Source organism: Diabrotica undecimpunctata, chromosome 8, assembly GCF_040954645.1.
Source record: "Diabrotica undecimpunctata isolate CICGRU chromosome 8, icDiaUnde3, whole genome shotgun sequence".
Classification (NCBI taxonomy): Eukaryota; Metazoa; Arthropoda; class Insecta; order Coleoptera; family Chrysomelidae; genus Diabrotica; species Diabrotica undecimpunctata.
Window position 1 is genome coordinate 3,508,817 of NC_092810.1, and position 18,274 is coordinate 3,527,090.

At 33.6% G+C, this 18,274-nt stretch overlaps 1 protein-coding gene across 4 annotated transcripts in view; it reads left to right on the forward strand.

Annotated features, from left to right (window-relative positions):
* The window catches only part of LOC140449188 (uncharacterized), a 287,503-nt gene that overhangs the window by 150,729 nt on the left and 118,500 nt on the right, over positions 1-18,274 (forward strand). The gene's annotated exons all lie outside the window — the stretch shown is intronic.

The following is an 18,274-nucleotide window of genomic DNA, read 5'->3' on the forward strand; positions in this document are numbered from 1 at the left end:
AAAGTAGAAGCAGAAGAAGACATTTCTTGTTGGAAACATTTTTTTAAAGCGATAACACTCTTTGTAAATAAATGTTTTCCATATTCTCGCCATACGAGGGGGATTTTAAAGGGAATTCGGAAGCCGGAGGATAGGAGTGACAAACTTTTGTTCATCTTGTTGGGGTCCCAAAATTAAAATTGACATTTTTAGCAAAATTCAACTTATTCCTCTTGTTTTTACAGATCAAATCTCTGCAAACGTATTAATGTTATTGTATAAAGATACTTCCTATATCTTGAAGATTACCATCGAGTTTTTATAAATAATTAAATCTTTAATATATCTGTCAATAATTTTTATGTCCGTTAATCTGACTCTTTCCTCAGTCCAAACACAAAGCCAGCCAGAAGGTTTTAAGGATTTTATTCCATTATGCCAGTTAATAGCATATATAACTAAATTTTAACCATTCTCTGTTTGTTTACTCAAGCCTTTTGATTGCGTTAACTCTAAAAAAGGAAAAGGGCATACGGAATCGATAATGGAAAGGTGTATAAAAGCACAAAACCATTAAAAGACCCCAGAGGCTTATATTTTTAAGGACCCACGTTATTCCAATTTCGAACCTTTCCTGATATATGTTTCCGCCGGGGCGTTTTCTTGTCAATATTTAACGTACAAACTCACATTTATATCCTTTAAATAGAAGTAGTGCAGGGAAAGCACTAACGCAAAGAGCTTCTGGATTTATTCGTCCTATTTATCGTTTGTCTGAATATTGGTATAGTACTTGATGTACTGTAGTCGAAAAGTAAAACGTGTGTCAAATTATCAAATAAATTAATTAAAAGTAAAGTTTAAATTATAAATTTAAAAGCTTCTGAAGGAATCTGAAATAAAATAGTCATAATGGGACGTCATAGGAATCAGCGATGTAAGTCGGAAAAATGAAGAGCGATTGGAATTAGCGTCAGGAACCACATTCTACTAGCGAGGCACATCAACAGGCAGAACAGGCGTTATTGGATTCCTAATCGACAAGAAATAAAATCAAAAAATAGTAGAAAACACTAGTATCTCAGATAGAGAAGCTAGTTTAATCTTACAACTATCAAAGAGACACAATATACAAATTATACAAATATACGCCCCAACGATTACTCACACTCATAAAAAAATAGAGGAACTTTACAGTAACATACAGAGTATGTTACTGTAAAGTAGCACTCTTAATGTAGTACAAACATATGCCCCAACAAGCGAAGCTCACGATGAAGAGATCGAAACATTTTATAGTACGTTGGAGCAGACGCTTAGGAAGCTTCCAAATAGAGAAATCACAGCAGTCGTAGGCGATTTTAACGCTAAAATTGGTGTAACTACAGAAGATCATTACTTGCGAGAGACCGTCGGATTATATGGACTTGGTCAAAGAAATGACAGAGGAGAACGCTTGCTACACTTTTGTATAGACAACAACCTGTTTGTTACTAATACAGGCTTTCAACATCACCCAAGACGACTATACACTTGGATATCACCAGGAAATAGATACAGAAATCAGATAGATTTTATAGTGGTAAAAACCTGTTGGAGGAGCGCTGTTAAGGATGTTAAGACCTATCCAGGAAAAGATTGTAATAGCGACCATCAATTTTTATCAGCTGAATTCCGCATGAAGTTAAGAAACAGTCCAAAAACAGAAAATACAACAACTAAATGACATCTAAGATATAACGATCCGTACAAAAAAGCCGCAATGCAAAAGCGGCAAATGTGACCTCAAACAATCATTAAATCCAGAAGAGTCCTCAAATAGCATATGGACAAAAACAAAATCCATATTGCATAATGCTGCGAAAAACATTAAGAGTGATAGAGAAGAAAGAAGGAAACAATGAATAACAGACTTCACGTGGACTAAAATACAGGAGAGGAAGTGCTTAAAAGCCACAGGACTGAACAGTGAAAGTGATAAAGAGGCCTATAAAGCGCTGAACGGTCAAATAAAACGACTCTGCAAAAACGACAAGAACACACACTTAAACAAAATCTGCATGGAAATAGAAGGGCATAAAACCAAAACTGAGACCAGAGACATGTTTAAAAAAATAAAGCAGATAACACGTTCCTTTACACCAAGCTACCTTGCTATCAAAGATGATAACGGAACTCTACTCACTTCTAAAAAAGATATTTTACATAGATGGAAAGAATACTGTGGACGACTGATGATGGAGGAAAGCACAGACGCCCCATCACAACAAGAAGATGCCAGTTTTGTGACGGAACCTGACGTACTCAAAAGTGAAGTTAAAGCAGCAATTATGAGGCAAAAAAGTCAGAAAGCTGCCGGTCCAGATAACATACCTATTGAAATGATTTGGGCCCTAGATGACGTTGGAGTGGATATAATACATCAAATTTGTCAAAGAGTGTGGGAGACAGGTAAATGGCCTGACGACTGGACACAATCACTATATATTCCCATACATAAAAAGGGAGCGAAAGATTTATGTAGCAACTATCGCACAATTGCTCTAATTGCGCATTGCAGTAAGATACTCTTACACATAATTCTCGAGAGGATAAAGCCCTTTTTACTACCTAACATTGCGGAGGAACAAGCAGGTTTCGTCCCCGGACGTGGTACTAGAGAACAAATTTTAAACGTACGGCAGATTGTAGAAAAATCCAGACAATTCAACATCACTTTCGATTTGGTCAACTGGAGTAAAATGTGGCAGGTTTTGTCTGAAATGGGAGTCCCCAATCATCTGATACTGCTAATTAAAAGCCTGTACAATAAGAATTATGCCAGAGTTAGAATAAATGGGGAACTAACCGATAGTTTCAGGGTCACAAAGGGCGTGAGACAAGGCTGCATACTAAGTCCAATTCTATTTAACATCTATGATGAATGGATAATGCGGAAAGCTACTGAGGACTGGAACGGTGGCATCACCATTGGCGGGAAGAAGATTTGCAACTTGAGAAATGCAGATGATACTACTATCCTCGCTAGTTCTGAAGCTGAATTGATTCACCTGCTACAACGGATAGAAGACGTAGCTTAACGATGGGCCTTGAAATAAACAGAGATAAAACGAGAATCATGATAATTGACAGAGCTAACAACAATAAAAATCATCCGGTCATGATAAACAATATCGCTGTTGTAGATAAATTTGAGTATCTGGGCTCATTAATAACCAACAAAGGAGGCTGTACTGAAGAAATAAAGCAGCGGTCAGCAATCGCAAAAAGCCCTATGGCAAAATTAACAAAAATTAGGAAAAGCCATGAAATAACTACCGATACAAAAATGAGACTAGTAAGAAGTCTAGTTTTTCCAGTTTTTACTTATGCATCGGAATGCTGGACCCTTACTGAGAAATACAAAAAGAACATAGATGTATTTAACATGTACTGCTGGAGACGAATGCTGAGAATACCATGGGTGGCCCGAAGAACAAATGAATCCATACTGGACCAGCTAAACATAAAGAAAAGACTAAGAACACAAATAATAAGCTATTTTGGACATGTGCTTCGAAGAAATGGTCTTAAAAAACTTACCATCCAGGGAAAAGTAGAAGGCAAAAGAAATAGAGGTAGATCTCCCACACGATACACGGACCATATTGTTGCTACCATTGGCGCTCCATTGTCAGAATGTGCTAGAATGGCAGAAGATAGAAAAACGTGGAGCAACATTGGGAAATTTAGCTAATAGCTTCATGATATCACGATACCTGCATCAGGTTAACTACTAGAAGAAGAAAATAGTAACATAAATAACAATAAAAGTCATTTCAAGTATTTCATTGGTGACTTTAATGTCCAAGTGGGAAAGAGAAAAGACAAGGAACAAGTCGTGGGAAAGTATGGAGTGGGTGATAGAAAGAGAATAGGAGAGAATAGGAGAGGAGAAAAAGACTGATTTAGTTTGCACACTACCAAAACATGCCAATTGCAAATACATTCTTTAAGAAAAAATCAAACAGAAAATAGACTTGGATAGCACTAAATGGAATCATTAAGAACGAAATTGACTTCATTTTAACCAACAAGATTGCTACAATAAAAGATGTCAGTGTAATAAGTAAATTTCAAACAGGCAGCGACAATAGTACACTCATAGTCGGTACTAATCCGTAAAATCTATGGGATTCCCACATTATTACAACTTTATTATAATTCATTTTATATGACATAAAAGGCTGGCCGGAGTATTAGGAGACCCCAGCCTATAGAATTGAAGTTTAAATTTAATCTAACCGTTAAATGTTCTTGTAGGCATAAGTTTTTATCAATACAATATACAAACTACAGATAGATGGAAGACTGCCGATTAAAAATTAAGATCTATAAACTAACAACAAAAATTTTTTCTAATTAATATTTTCAATAAACTGATACTTTTTCACACAAATAGATATATTGTTCTGAAGCAGTTTTCTTGTGGCATTTTAAAGTAATTACTATTTAAATGGGAATAAGCCACAATTAAAGGTTAAATTAATTTCAATTTCCACTTCGAAAATCGTTCCCAAAATACAAACATTGGTAAATTAAACATTATATATAATATGAAAAAAATCATGGATGAATGCATTCTTCAGTGAAATAATTAATGATGTCCATCACATGGATATTCCTTATTTAAAATTAAAGGTTTATGGTACTGAAAAGGAGGTAATTGACAAATGACAGATATTTTTATATCTTTAAAAGATGTTTCTTTTGGAATAAAAATCGACCTATTTGAGAGTTTTTATAAGATCTAAAGATTATTGCCAAATATCAGAGAGGACTCTTTTGAGTAGCCAACTCTTTATATGTAGGGTAGGGTGGGACACATTTGGACGTGGTATACATTTGGACAACTTAATTTTACCGCTTTAAAAGCATCGTGAAGTTAGTTTCGTCTTAGAGCGTACGTATTTTGGTGTGTCGTTACCGCGTCAGTGTAGAAATTCAAGTAAAACGTAATTTTAATTGATGAAAAAATTCTGAAAAATTACTAATGTAAATATTCACGCTTTGTGTTCATAAGAGTGTAAATATTTTTCTCTTGTAAATAGCCCAGTTTGTTTATACTTGACTGGAAGAGTGTAGTGTATTGGTAACCATAACCTTAAAGTTAATGTTTCTTGACAATCCGTTAGACTTTATAAAAATTGATGTAGAAATACAATGACTGTGGGGCACATTTAGACAAATCAGCTGGGGCAGATTTGAACTAGTCTAATTGTGTCCCATTTCAAAAAAATGTATTGTTTGTTGAATATTATTATAAATTTAATAGATTTAAACCAAAACTCATTGTTAGAATGGAGCGTTAATATAAACGAGCATCATAGTTTTTGTTTTTTACAGAATGGTGCGTAATTATAAACGCAAAACAGATCGAGCCAACATTTCAACAGAAGACTTGGCTAGTGCCATAAATGAAGTAATCGTCCATGGGTGAAAAATTAAAAACGCAGCAACAATGTTCGATATAAACAAATCTACGCTTCACTTCCATGTCAAGAAAAAGAGGTCAGCCAATGAGTTAGATTCAGGAAATGAAAGTGATAACTTCGTTAGTGTAGAATAACCCTCAACTTCCAAATATTCATCTCGTCAAATTTTCACTGCTGGTGAAGAAGTAGAGCTAGAAGCCTATCTACATAAATCTTCATAAATGAATTTTGGACTTACTTACAAACATGCTAGAATATTAGCATTTCAATATGCAAAGAAACTGAATAAACAATGTCCAGCTACTTGGAACGAAAATCAGATGTCAGGAATCGAATGGATGCGTTTATTCACGGAACGCCGCCCAAAACTGTCGTATAGGAAACCGGAAAATTTCAGTATTGCTTGCACGTCAGGTTTTAATAAAGCCAACGTTTTTTTCAAAACTATTTCGAGGTTACGGTCAATTATAAATTTCCTCCTGATCAAATCGTTAATACTGATGAAACTGGTATTTCTACGGTCATGCAACCACCAAGAGTTATATCAGAAACCGGCAAGAAGCAAGTGGGTCAATGTGTTTCATCAAAAAGAGGAACGCTCGTCACTTTCTGTGGAATTATAACCGCCACCGGTATAACTATTCCACCATTATATCGACTGGTCCAACGAAGACTGTAGTAACTCAAATTTTCCACTTTTTGAGTGCAAAACAATAAAACATAATGATATCTTCCCCAGGAAAGAATCGTATCTCAGTAAACGTAGTTATGCAACCAATATTACGTGTAAGAGTTTTATAGTATCTCCGATTTATGAAAAACAACCATAGAAAATCATCGTATCTTGAGTTACAATAGTCTTCGTTGTTATCTGAGGCGATAGCATAGGTATCGTAACATGAGTTACTACGGTATTCTGCGTTAGTTTAAGGTTATGTTCAAAAGTTTAGTTTTGTTATAATTGCCATAATGTGTTCCAGAAGTGAGTTAATATTGGAATTAGCTGAGAAAGCGTATAAAAACACTGAAACGGATATTTCTTATCGTTCTTTTGAAGGTAAATTTATAATAAACTTTATTTAAAATAATAACAGCAAAGTAAAAACCTACTTATTTTTTAAGGTAAACATATTGCTGAAAGTATTGTAGAAGAAAGCAAATACAAAAAGGCGAATGAGGATCCTGGTGACCACGAGACTGATATTAATCCTGAATGTTCTACAGGTTGGTTTAAATTCCGCATGAAAAAATATTACGTAGGCATTTACCTCATTTTTGTTTAATTTTAGTAAGCTTAGAAGAGAATGAAGCCAATAGGAATGAAAATGAAATAATTGAGAAGGAAAGCGATGAGGAACCATTTCATGCAGACTCTGATACTGACCCAGATTACATTCCGACAGAAGACAAAAACATCCATGAAGTAATAATTGAACCTAATAAGAATATAACTGAAGCAACCACAAAGAGAAAGAGAAGAAGCAGAGGCAATATAGAGAGAGTAAGTAGGAAAAGAATTAGAGACGTTAGTAAGTGGGCGGATGAAAAATCTAAAACAAGTCTAAACCTGGGACTTGAACATGAAAATCGAAAAGGTATTCAAATTAAAGGAAGACAGATGAGTGCACCATGCGCAAACACATGTAGACTAAAATGTGCTACCAAAATAGCTAAAGAAGATAGAGACCTTTTTTTCAATGAATTTTGGAAGTTAAAAGATCATACGAGAAAGTGGGATTTTATTGCTCGTCATGTGAGACAGGTTGCCAAAAAACAAGTAACTATTACTGCAGAACAACGGTCTCGAAGAAATTACTCTCGAGAATATTACTTCTACATTCGCAATGAAAAACAACGTGTTTGCAAAACTATGTTTTTGGAAACCCTTAACGTTTCAGAAACTTGGATCACTACAGCATTAAGGAAACTGAAAGATGGTGGATCATTAGAGGAAGATAAACGTGGAAAGCACACTAACAGACCACATAAACTATCACCAGAACTTATAGACAACGTAAAAAATCACATAAATCAGTTTCCTGTAGTACCTTCCCATTATACCCGTAAGAATACGATGAAGATGTACCTTGAAGAAGGGCTAACTATCCAGAAAATGTACCGATTGTACAACGAGCATTGCGAAAAAAATAACAGCACTACAGCTGCCACGTCACGCCAGTATAGAGATATTTTCAATGAACAGTTCAATATTGGGTTCTTTAAACCAAAAAAGGACCAGTGTACTGTTTGTTCTGTTTTTAATATGGCTAGTGATGCTGAAAAAGCAAAATTGCTCGAACAATATGAGTCCCATATAAAAAACAAAGAAGTTATCAGAAACTTAAAAGACATAGACAAACAGCTTGCACTAGATGATAAGAGCTTGTGTGTGGCTTGCTTTGACCTTTAAAAGGTTTTAGCTACCCCTTTGTCTAACGTAAGTGATTTTTACTACAAAAGCAAATACTCTACATATAACTTTACAGTTTATGATGTTGGAAATAATCAGGGTTACTGCTATGTATGGCACGAGCAGGTGGCTAAAAGAGGTCCTAATGAAATTGCCAGTTGCCTCTGGAAATTTTTAGATCTCAAGGCACAACAAAGTGTTAAAACGACAATATTTTACTCAGACAACTGTGGGGGACAAAATAGGAATCGTTTTGTGTTTTCGATGTTTGCTTTTGCTGCTGCTCATTTTCATATTGATATTGTTCACAGATTTCTGGAAATAGGCCACACTCAAAACGAGGGTGACAGTATGCATGCTGTTCATGAAAATGCAAAGAAAAGGCAATCGGTTGTATATGTGCCAGAACAGTGGGTTACATTAATTAGAATGGCTAAAACTACAGAAAGAGTTTATGATGTTACGGAAATGTCCCAAGATAATTTTTTTAATTTTAAAAAACTGACTGATACCGAGAATTGGAAACTTGACAACGAAAAGAAATCAATAAAAGTTAGCAAAATACGAGAAATAAAATTTTCGCATGAACACCAAAATTCTATAATGTTTAAATACGAATTCGATGATGGTTTTAGACTTTGTGACATAAAATTAAATCGAAAATGCAGAGGACGGCCTTCCACTACTATCAAAGTTCCACCGAAACTGTATGATGCACCATTACCAATTGAAGAAAAAAAGCTAAAAGGATTACTGTGGCTGTGTAATACCGGCAAAATACCCACAATGTACCATGGATTTTATAAAAATCTTAATTCAAAGAGTTATGTACCTCCTAAAGTCGAGCTCGAAGTTGATTCAGTTAAGAGCGAAGAAGAGTCGGATGAGGAAAATTGAATTAAAATATAAAACTGCAAATTATATCAGTAGCTTCTTCACAATGTAGCATTTTATATAAATAAAGTTAAGAAACAAATAATTCTGGTATTTATTACTTTAAAAATATCTCCATCGAAAACTATAGTTACTCATTCAAAAGTCACTTATGACCATTTCTGTCTTAAATCTGTTTTACCCTTGTAAGATCATTATTAAAAGTATCACTTAATGCTATAAAAACATCCATTTAATAGATTAATGAATTTTGGTAACAGTGTAAATACATTTTTATAATTATCTCAATTACATAAAAAATGAGTTACTACAGTCTTCGTTGGACCAGTCAATATGGTCGTGAACTCGTGAAAATCCTGTTCTCTTACTTGTTGATAACCACGAGACTCATGTTTCACTTGATGCAATTAATTATTGCAGAAAGCATGGAATAGTTATGCTGTCTTTTTCACCTCACTGCACACACAGGATGCAGTCGCTAGACATTGGAGTTTACGGCCCGTTCAAATCTAGGTGCAAGTCATCCTTCAATGACTTTATTTTATCAAACCCTGGCAAAGAAATAACGATCTATGACATTGCAAGTTTGACAGCCCAGCCATATTTGTTATCATTTACTCCTATTAATATAACAAAGGCTTTCAAAAAAGCTGGAATCTGGTTAGTAAACAGTCTTAATCTTAACGATTCAGATTTTGCTGGAGTGCTCACCTATTATACAAATATTAACTTATTAGTAAGTATATAAGTACATTATCTGTCATAAATTATTAAAATATCTTGAAGATAATGTCCAAATCTACCCCACCCTCTCCTATACTCGTACCTTATATTTCTCATTCCATGATATTTACAACGAGACATACTGTAGTGGTTTTACAAAGCAATTCGTTCATATCTATATTGCTAAAATAATATTTTTATGTAAATATTCCTAGAATAGGTAATAATAAGAGCAATAAAAATTGCTAATTGTTATTTATGATACTAAGCCGATCCTGAAAACGCGATTTCCTGCTGATAGCGATGTTTTTTAATGGGAATTTTTCAAGAAATTGGACTAGTTATGGAAATAATGAAGAAGCGTGCTATTGGCAGATTTATTGTTGAGCTTTCCGATGGATGGTGACAAAAGAAACAGTGCCGGAAACATCGATGTCAGGAAAAGTGATTGATGATGATCTTTATTGCTCTTGATAGGTTTTAACAGATATTTTAATAAGGGCTTCTGAAATGGTTTTTATGTAACACAGTGAAAGAAAAATATCTCTAAGAAGATTTAAAGGATACGAATAACGAATATAAATTACACGTCATAATGGTTTTGAAGGATTTATTGATGTAAAATTAGGAAATAATACTTTATTTCTGATACAATTTTTAATCTCATAACAAATAAAGTTGCGAAATATTCTTTAATAATATTTACAATTCTATTATGGTAATTACTATTACATTAATTACTATTTAAATGGGAATAAGCCACAATTAAAGGTTAAAATACGTTTATTGACGTTTAAATTTCCACTTCGGAAATCATTCTCAAAATACAAACATTAGAAAATAGCTTCAGAATTACTATTAGGTTAGGTTAAGTACATATATCTGGGTCATGAAATCAGAATAAGCAAGGATAATCAGACCTGTGAATTTCAATGACGAATAACACTTGCTTCCTTGATTGGGCGGCGTATGGTTTCACCATGAGACAACTTAGCAACATCCCGATATCTATGGAACGGAAAACATTTGACCAATGTGTTCTTGGTCTTCTTAAAAAGAACGTCCTTAAAAATCATGCAAGTGTACGCTCCAACAAGTACCTACAGCGATGAAAATATTGAACATTTCTACGAAGACATAACAACAGCTATGGAAGAAAAGAAATCAAAATTAACGCTAATAACTGGGGACTTCAATGCCAAAATGGGAGAACAACTATATAAAGAAGAAGACAAAGTAGGACACCATGGTTACGGCAAAAGAAATAATAGAGGACACACGATGAATTACTTAGAGGAGAAGCAACTATATGCAATGAATACATTCTTTAAGAAAAAACCCCAAAGAAAATGGACATCGATTAGTCCCAATAGTGAAACTAAAAACGAAATTGATTATATTCTTTCAACGCAAAAATCCATAGACTAGTCCGAGCCAAGCTGATCATTGATAGTAGATTTGAAACAAGAAAGAAAATGGAAAATAATCAGAAATTAGACATGGAAAAACTAAAACACGAAAAAGAGAGAATAAAGGAAATATTGCCAACCAAGGAAGATATAAAACACAAACATATCGATGAAATAAACATGATATTTACTTAAACTCTAATGAAAGTGGGTAAAGAAATAGCACAAACAACAACAAACAACAAAAGAAAGTTTCATATCCTAGGAAACAAAGATTCTTATGAACACAAGAAGAACATTACTACAACAAGGGGACAGAAATAAAACGGAATACAAAGAAATAAACAAAACTATAAAAAATATATCAAGGAGTGTAAACGGAGAGTACAGGAAGAAAAGATAGAGAAAACAATTGAAAAAAATAAAAACATGAAGTGCTTTAAACAGAACCTGGGAAACATACAAATTAATAGCATGAAGAACAAAGAAGGAGTGAAGACCAACAATATAAAAGAAATTTTACAGATAACGCACGAATATTATACAAATCTCTATAAAACAGAACAAAAACCAACCCAAGAAATCCGAAATCAGTTACAACTGAAAATAAAGAACGTTAACTCTGACCTACAACCAGAAATCAGTAAAAATGAAATAAAAAAGGCACTCAAAGAAATGAAGAATAACAAATCTCCTAGGAAAGATGGAATAACTGTGGAAATGCTAAAAAATGGGGGGAAAACTACAGTGGAAGTCCTTTATGTACTAATGAATAAAATATTGAATACAAAACAAATACCCACCACATGGAACGAGGCAATAACACTATTACTATTTAAGAAAGGCGATAGAAAAGATCTGAAAAACTGTAGGCTCATAACGCTACTGAATGTAATGTACAAACTATTAACTAAACTACTAACAAACAGATTAACAACTAAGTTAGATAATTACTAGTCAAGAGAGCAAGCCGGTTTTAGAAAAGGATTCAGTACAAGCGACCATCTGCTTACGATAAAAATATTAATTGAAAAGGCCAACGAATATCAAATCCCAATGTTTATGGAATTTGTAGACTTTGAAAAAGCATTCGATAAGGTGGAACATTGTTCAGTAAAGAAGTTTTTACAAAATGGGAGAATATACTATAGATATACGGACTTAATTTCCAATATATGATCAAGCAACAACATCCATCAAAATAGTTGAACAAACGGAGCCCATTAAGATACGGCAAGGAGTCAGACAGGGTGACACTATATCATCCAAACTATTCAATCAAGCTTCGGAAGAATTATAATAAAACGAAAATTATGACCAACCAACCAGAAGAACTAATAATTACAATTGCACAAACAATTATAGAACAAGTAAACGAACATGTATATTTGGGACAACTAATTAAATTAAATAAAGAAAATCAAACCGGAGAAATAAAGAGAATAATAAGGTTGGCTTGGGTATCCTTCGGAAAACTTTTAGATATACATCGTAGGACAACCCTAAGACCTTCTACAAGAACACCCTTTCAGACTGCGCGCAATGTCCCCATGTTTCGTTCTCTAATGAACTCGTCCGGGGATATTCAGCATCGAAGAGGGGGTGATTTTAGTTGGTAGGCGGGGCGCACGATGGGGCCCCGGATTTCGTGTGAACTCTGTGCCGCTCTCGTGTGGTCCTGCCTTCTGGTTGAATCCAACAGTACTAGGGACACCTTCCCTGGTCGGTTTCGAACGTTTCTACCTCGTTCCAAAAAAAGGGCGTCTGAGGTAGATAGGGCATGTAATATGGATGGGACAAAATGACCCAGTAGAAAAACGCTTCTTGCTAGACCCATTGGTCATAGAAGAAGAGAAAAACCCAGAACAAGGTCCTTGATAATATCGATGAACAAATGACAAATATGGGAATACGTACTTGACGGAGAAAGGCGATGTTTAGGGACGACTGGAGAGAAATTCTTAAAGAGGCTAGGACCCACTCAGAGTTGTAAAGTCATAAGGATGATGATGACATTTAAATGATTATTTAGTTATTTCATGCTCTAAACAAAAATGATATGTTTTCCCTTATATAGGGGCTGTCGATAACAATTAGGTTGGAGCATTTTTGTTTCAGTTATCTATTATTTTGTTTATTTTATTATATCTATCTATATAAAGATTTTTACAGCTGTCGCCGCCTTCCTTCTTTCAGCCAACGTCTCAAATCCCTTCTGTTCTGCCATTCTCCATTTCAGTAGCTGTGATTTTGGACCTATTTCGTTTATTTATTACCCAATTCTCTGCTCCATAGGTCATTATACTGCGTACTAAGGTGTTATAAATTCTCTTCTTTGTGTTTCTGGTAATCTGTCTATCCCACAGTACCCCGTTCATTTGTTTAACACATGTTCTTGTCTGTACTAATCTGCTGGTTATCTCTTGCTTGGTGGTTCCATTTTTTGAGAGTATGAATCCTAAATATTTGAATTGGTCAGTGTCGTTAATTTCCCTATTATCGTCCATTTCCAAGTTTCTCACTGGTTCTTGCTCTGTTGTTAAATATTCGGTCTTTTCTAGATTTATTTCCAGTCCATTTTTTGTGCATTCCTTTTTTAATTTTAAGAGCATATAGCACAGATCTTCTTCATATTGAGCCGTTACCACTTGGTCATCTGCAAAGCTTAATGTGTACAAAAAGTTGTCCCGGATTGGTATTCCCATCCCTTCACATTTTCTTTTCCATGGTTTTAATATTTGTTCGAGGAATATCTTGGACAGAGTCGGAGATGTTGAGCATTCTTGCAATAAGCCTTTTGTGGTCTTAAATTCGTTGGAGTATTTATTGCCGGTTTTAACTCTTACCTTGTTGTTGTTGTAAAGGTTTTTTACGGCTTCTATTAACCTCTGAGTTATTCCGATTTCCTTCATCGTGTTCCATAGTTGTTTTCTGGGGATCGTGTCATATGCCTTTTTTAAATCTATGAATGCCATGTGTACTGGTCTATTTTTTGCCATTTTTTTTTCAATTAATTGTTGGGGTGTATATATGTGGTCTATGCAAGATCTTCCTGACGTGAACCCCGCCTGATCTTCTCCGATTTTATTTGAGATAGATTTTTCCAGTTTTTCTTATTATATTTTGTTTTTTATTTTATTTTATTTTTAAATTTATAATATGTAGTTACTGACTAATTCTTAAACTAAGCTTATAAATTATTATATAATATGTTTAAGGCCAATTTTCATTGAAATAAATGGTTTCCCAATATTTATATGGTTATTTTCATGTTTTCTTTTTGTATAATAAAATGCTTTTTTCATAAAATCGCTATGCTTTTTAAGGCTTTTTGCGTGTCTGTATGCTTTTAAATCCGAGCTTTAGTGACAAGATTAATAAAAAATTTCGTATGCATATCCTAGTGTTCCACTTTAATTGACGCGCAATATATAACAAAAAACCAATGCACAAGAGCACTTTATTTTAATTCTACTATACCCATCCGTAATTAAACACTGTATACTTGCCAATAGAGTAAAGATATTTTCTAGAGATCTAACAGAATCATCTGTGCTGATATATTTATATATAGTTCACCCCTGCAGCTTTCAATCCAAAAGCTTTCATCTGCTTTGAAGCTTTTAATCTAGTGGGCTTGCGAGGAACGCTTTTTAATCGATGGCCATATATCTTGGAAGGCCGGCAGAACTAAGATCGTCCAAAAACGACCAAGATGATAAAATATGGGCCAGGTAACGTCGAAGGTGCACTCTCGAAAGATTAATTTTTGTCAAACGATAATAAATGGTGTAAAGATTTGAAAAGCATTTCCTTCTAATAAAACACGAACACATTATTGTAAGATAAAATCACAATTTTTATTTTTATTTTACTCTGCATAATATATTTATATATATATATATATATATATATATATATATATATATATATATATATATATATATATATATATATATATATATATATATATATATTATTATGTTATTATTTTTTTATTTGACTAATTGAGCAAATCAAAAGTATAACTTAATTGTTCTCAGGGTGAAAAATCTCCCAATATTAACTTATGTTGTGTGGGTCCAAAGATTTCCCAGTTGTCCTTTATCGGGATAGAGAAAAAATGATAATAATAAAAATAGTATGTTACAAAAAATTGGTATTTTTTATTTGATTTAAAAAAAATACAAGTATCATATTTTGCCGTCATCTTATCAATCAGCGTAAATGAATACAATAAAATTTACACAAAAAGAATATTTTAAGTCTTCTTGAAGACAAAACCAATTTAAAGCCAATTTCAATGAATATATTTAAAACTTTTTATCTTTCTAAATTTTCAATATTTACTTTATTGCAAAAACAACTTTAAAACATTTTACAAATGAAGTCTACTCTTGAGTTAAAATGGTAACGACAATGATGTCAACAAACTTCATTTACAGTTACAAAATTTTCAATTTTGAACAGAAAATCACTGACCTTTCCTTCGTAGATTGTATTTTGGACCACACCCAGAATCGTCCACGCTCCACAGTAATGTGATCTACCACTATTCGCCTCGGATTCCTTCTTTTCGTATCTGCAATCGTCCTGCAGCGACTGTACGAAACACCTGACTCAATTCTCCAACAATTAACACTTTAAATTTACAAAATTTAAAGTGTTAATTGACAAAAAAAACACCTCTTTTTGTCAACTTGGTGCCGCCAAACTATTTCCTACGTGTCCCAGAAACTGCCCACTTTAGATCCAAGGATATCTTTTCATCGGCTTGTAATCTCCTTCCACAATTCTGCTAACTTCCTTTCACAATGCCGGTGTCCAAACTCACGAACACACCCTCTATCGAGACGCGACCCTTCCTTTCGATGCTCTAATGACAACTGCCCCTTTGTCTCAAAAACTGTCTAATCAAAAAGCTTTATTTTGTTTACAATCATTAAGAAAACACCCCATTACTGTTGCCAGAGAAACTAAAATTTTTGCTTTAAAACTGGCTTTCCCTTTGGTTACAAATACATAATTCATTCCTATAACAAAAGGTTAATTACAATATCTTAATCCTAGGTCATATACAAACAATGAAAATATTATAATGAGTATAGGGTTTCAAATTCTATATAAAAAATTTTTACCTGCGAGTCTTTAAAAAATCAGTTGTTGACAGCCAAAACTTTCTGTTAATATAATCTTATCTTAATCTACTGGTTCTCTATATTCAGCGCACTTTGATGTGTTCAGTGGGCCTTCAATACATCCTGATTTTTTTACATCATATCTGTCATTTGGCTTAACATCTACTACCACGTATGGTCCTAGATATTTCTTCATCAGCCTGAGTCCACCACCAAACTGTGTTCTCTTAATTGCCACGAAGTTTTCCTTTTCTATACATTTTCGGCCTTTTTCTTCGTAAGTCATACCTGCGCTTGTTGTCCTCCCGAATTTTGATTTGCTGACGTCTACTCTCGTTTCTTAACATCTCTCTACTTTCATCATATTTTTGATCATTTCCTGCTCTATTATTTCTTTTATCCCTTGATCTTCTTTATTCTTCATTTTCGTCCTAAACATGGCACTTCGAATGGCGTAGTATCACTGCTTCTTTGATAAGTTGAATTAAAAAAATGTTGCAACTTATAAAATATCCTTGTAGCACTTCGTCGGTAATTCTATACTTAATTTGGTTAATACTGGGATTAACGTTCTATTGACACGTTCTACTTGCCCATTGCCTCTTGGCACACCTGTCGTAATCTTAATATGTTTACACATACACATAAATCGTCGATGATCACCTGAACGTGAAACAACATAAAATATTTGAAAAGGTTCATCGATTTTTAATATCGGATTTAACCAACGCTCCTTTTTGCTTTCTTTTCTACTTCCAAGTAAACATTTAATTCAATTTCTTACACAATGCTCGCCTTTTTCTTTGAGGTTAGGAATATAACATTTTCTTCGAAATAAGTCCTGTGTTTTTGTTACAGAAAAATGCCCCACGTCGTGTAAAAGTTTAATTACTTCTGGTTGCATTCTTTTCGGAATGACTAATAACAATTCTTTACCTTCTTCTGTACAAGAATTACTCTAATTGCTTCTTAATTACTGAATAACTTAGAAGAAAGTATTTGCAGTTGATATCAACCAAAATTACAAATTCCTTACACATTATGGCAGTAATTAGCACCACAGGGACATAAATAACATTTTAAATTTGGCAGTTAGTAGAAATTACCGGAATTATTTTAAACTTTGAAACAAATGTTTATTTAATACGCATTTCATTATACTACTGCTACTAATAAAAGATAAAAGTTGATAAGTTACTATTAGACACAAATAATATATAGTATTATGTAAAATTATTAGGAAACGATATTTGTAAATTACATAAACTTGTACGTGAGGACCTGTTCAGAACTCCAGGTTTATTCCATTTATTTTGAAAGATAGACAATAGAGAACGCCATCGCTCACTGCATAAAACTGGCAACGTCTTGGCGAAATTCCCACAAGGTTAACATTGCATATCTTTCCCTATACAGACTAGTCACTTTGAGACAGAGTATAGACAAAGCTATGATTACTTAATTTTACAAAACTCACACGATGTGGATAGTGCTCGGGTCTCAAAGTCTTCCATAAAGATATTGGCAATTACTAGAGATAGTGAAAAGCCCATTGGGCCACCATTAATTTGTCTGTAGAATTGATTTTGGAAGATGAAATAAGTATTGGATATATAATGGTTAATGAGAGATAAGTGGTCTTACTGGATACTGTATTTCGTTTTCAGAATGTTTAAAGTTTCGTCTCTAGAACATACTAGATATCATTATCACTTGTGTTGTGATATACAAGTAAATAAAATGCCTGATATAATTAAGTGTGTTCTAAGTAGGAAAAAATATCATTAAACATATTTCGTATAGTCTAGATATCAAAATAGAAGTCCCAATAATAATTTTATTAATGTCCAATATCCCAATAATTGTTAATACATTTTAACGTTTCTAATGACCTTAACTTTTTTTATTTTGTAATTATCCGCATTAGCCGTACAAGATTATTAGCAGATATCTTAACTTTCAACAAACCAACTGGAATTAATTACTAAATCCGAGTTCCTCTCGACCATTTCTTAACATTGTGCCGTTTTCTCTGTTCGATATTTTATCAAAATCTTGATAAGAACTTAACTTCTATATAAAGAAAAACTTTAAGTTTTACTCAATAGACTAAGTTCGCAAAGAATATATTTCTAGTAATTTATTAAAAAGTGCGACGTAACTTTTAATTTAAAACTTTGTAGCAGAAAATTGGATAAAAGAAAATTATTAAATATAGGGGATGGTAAATCGTATAGCGCATCGTCT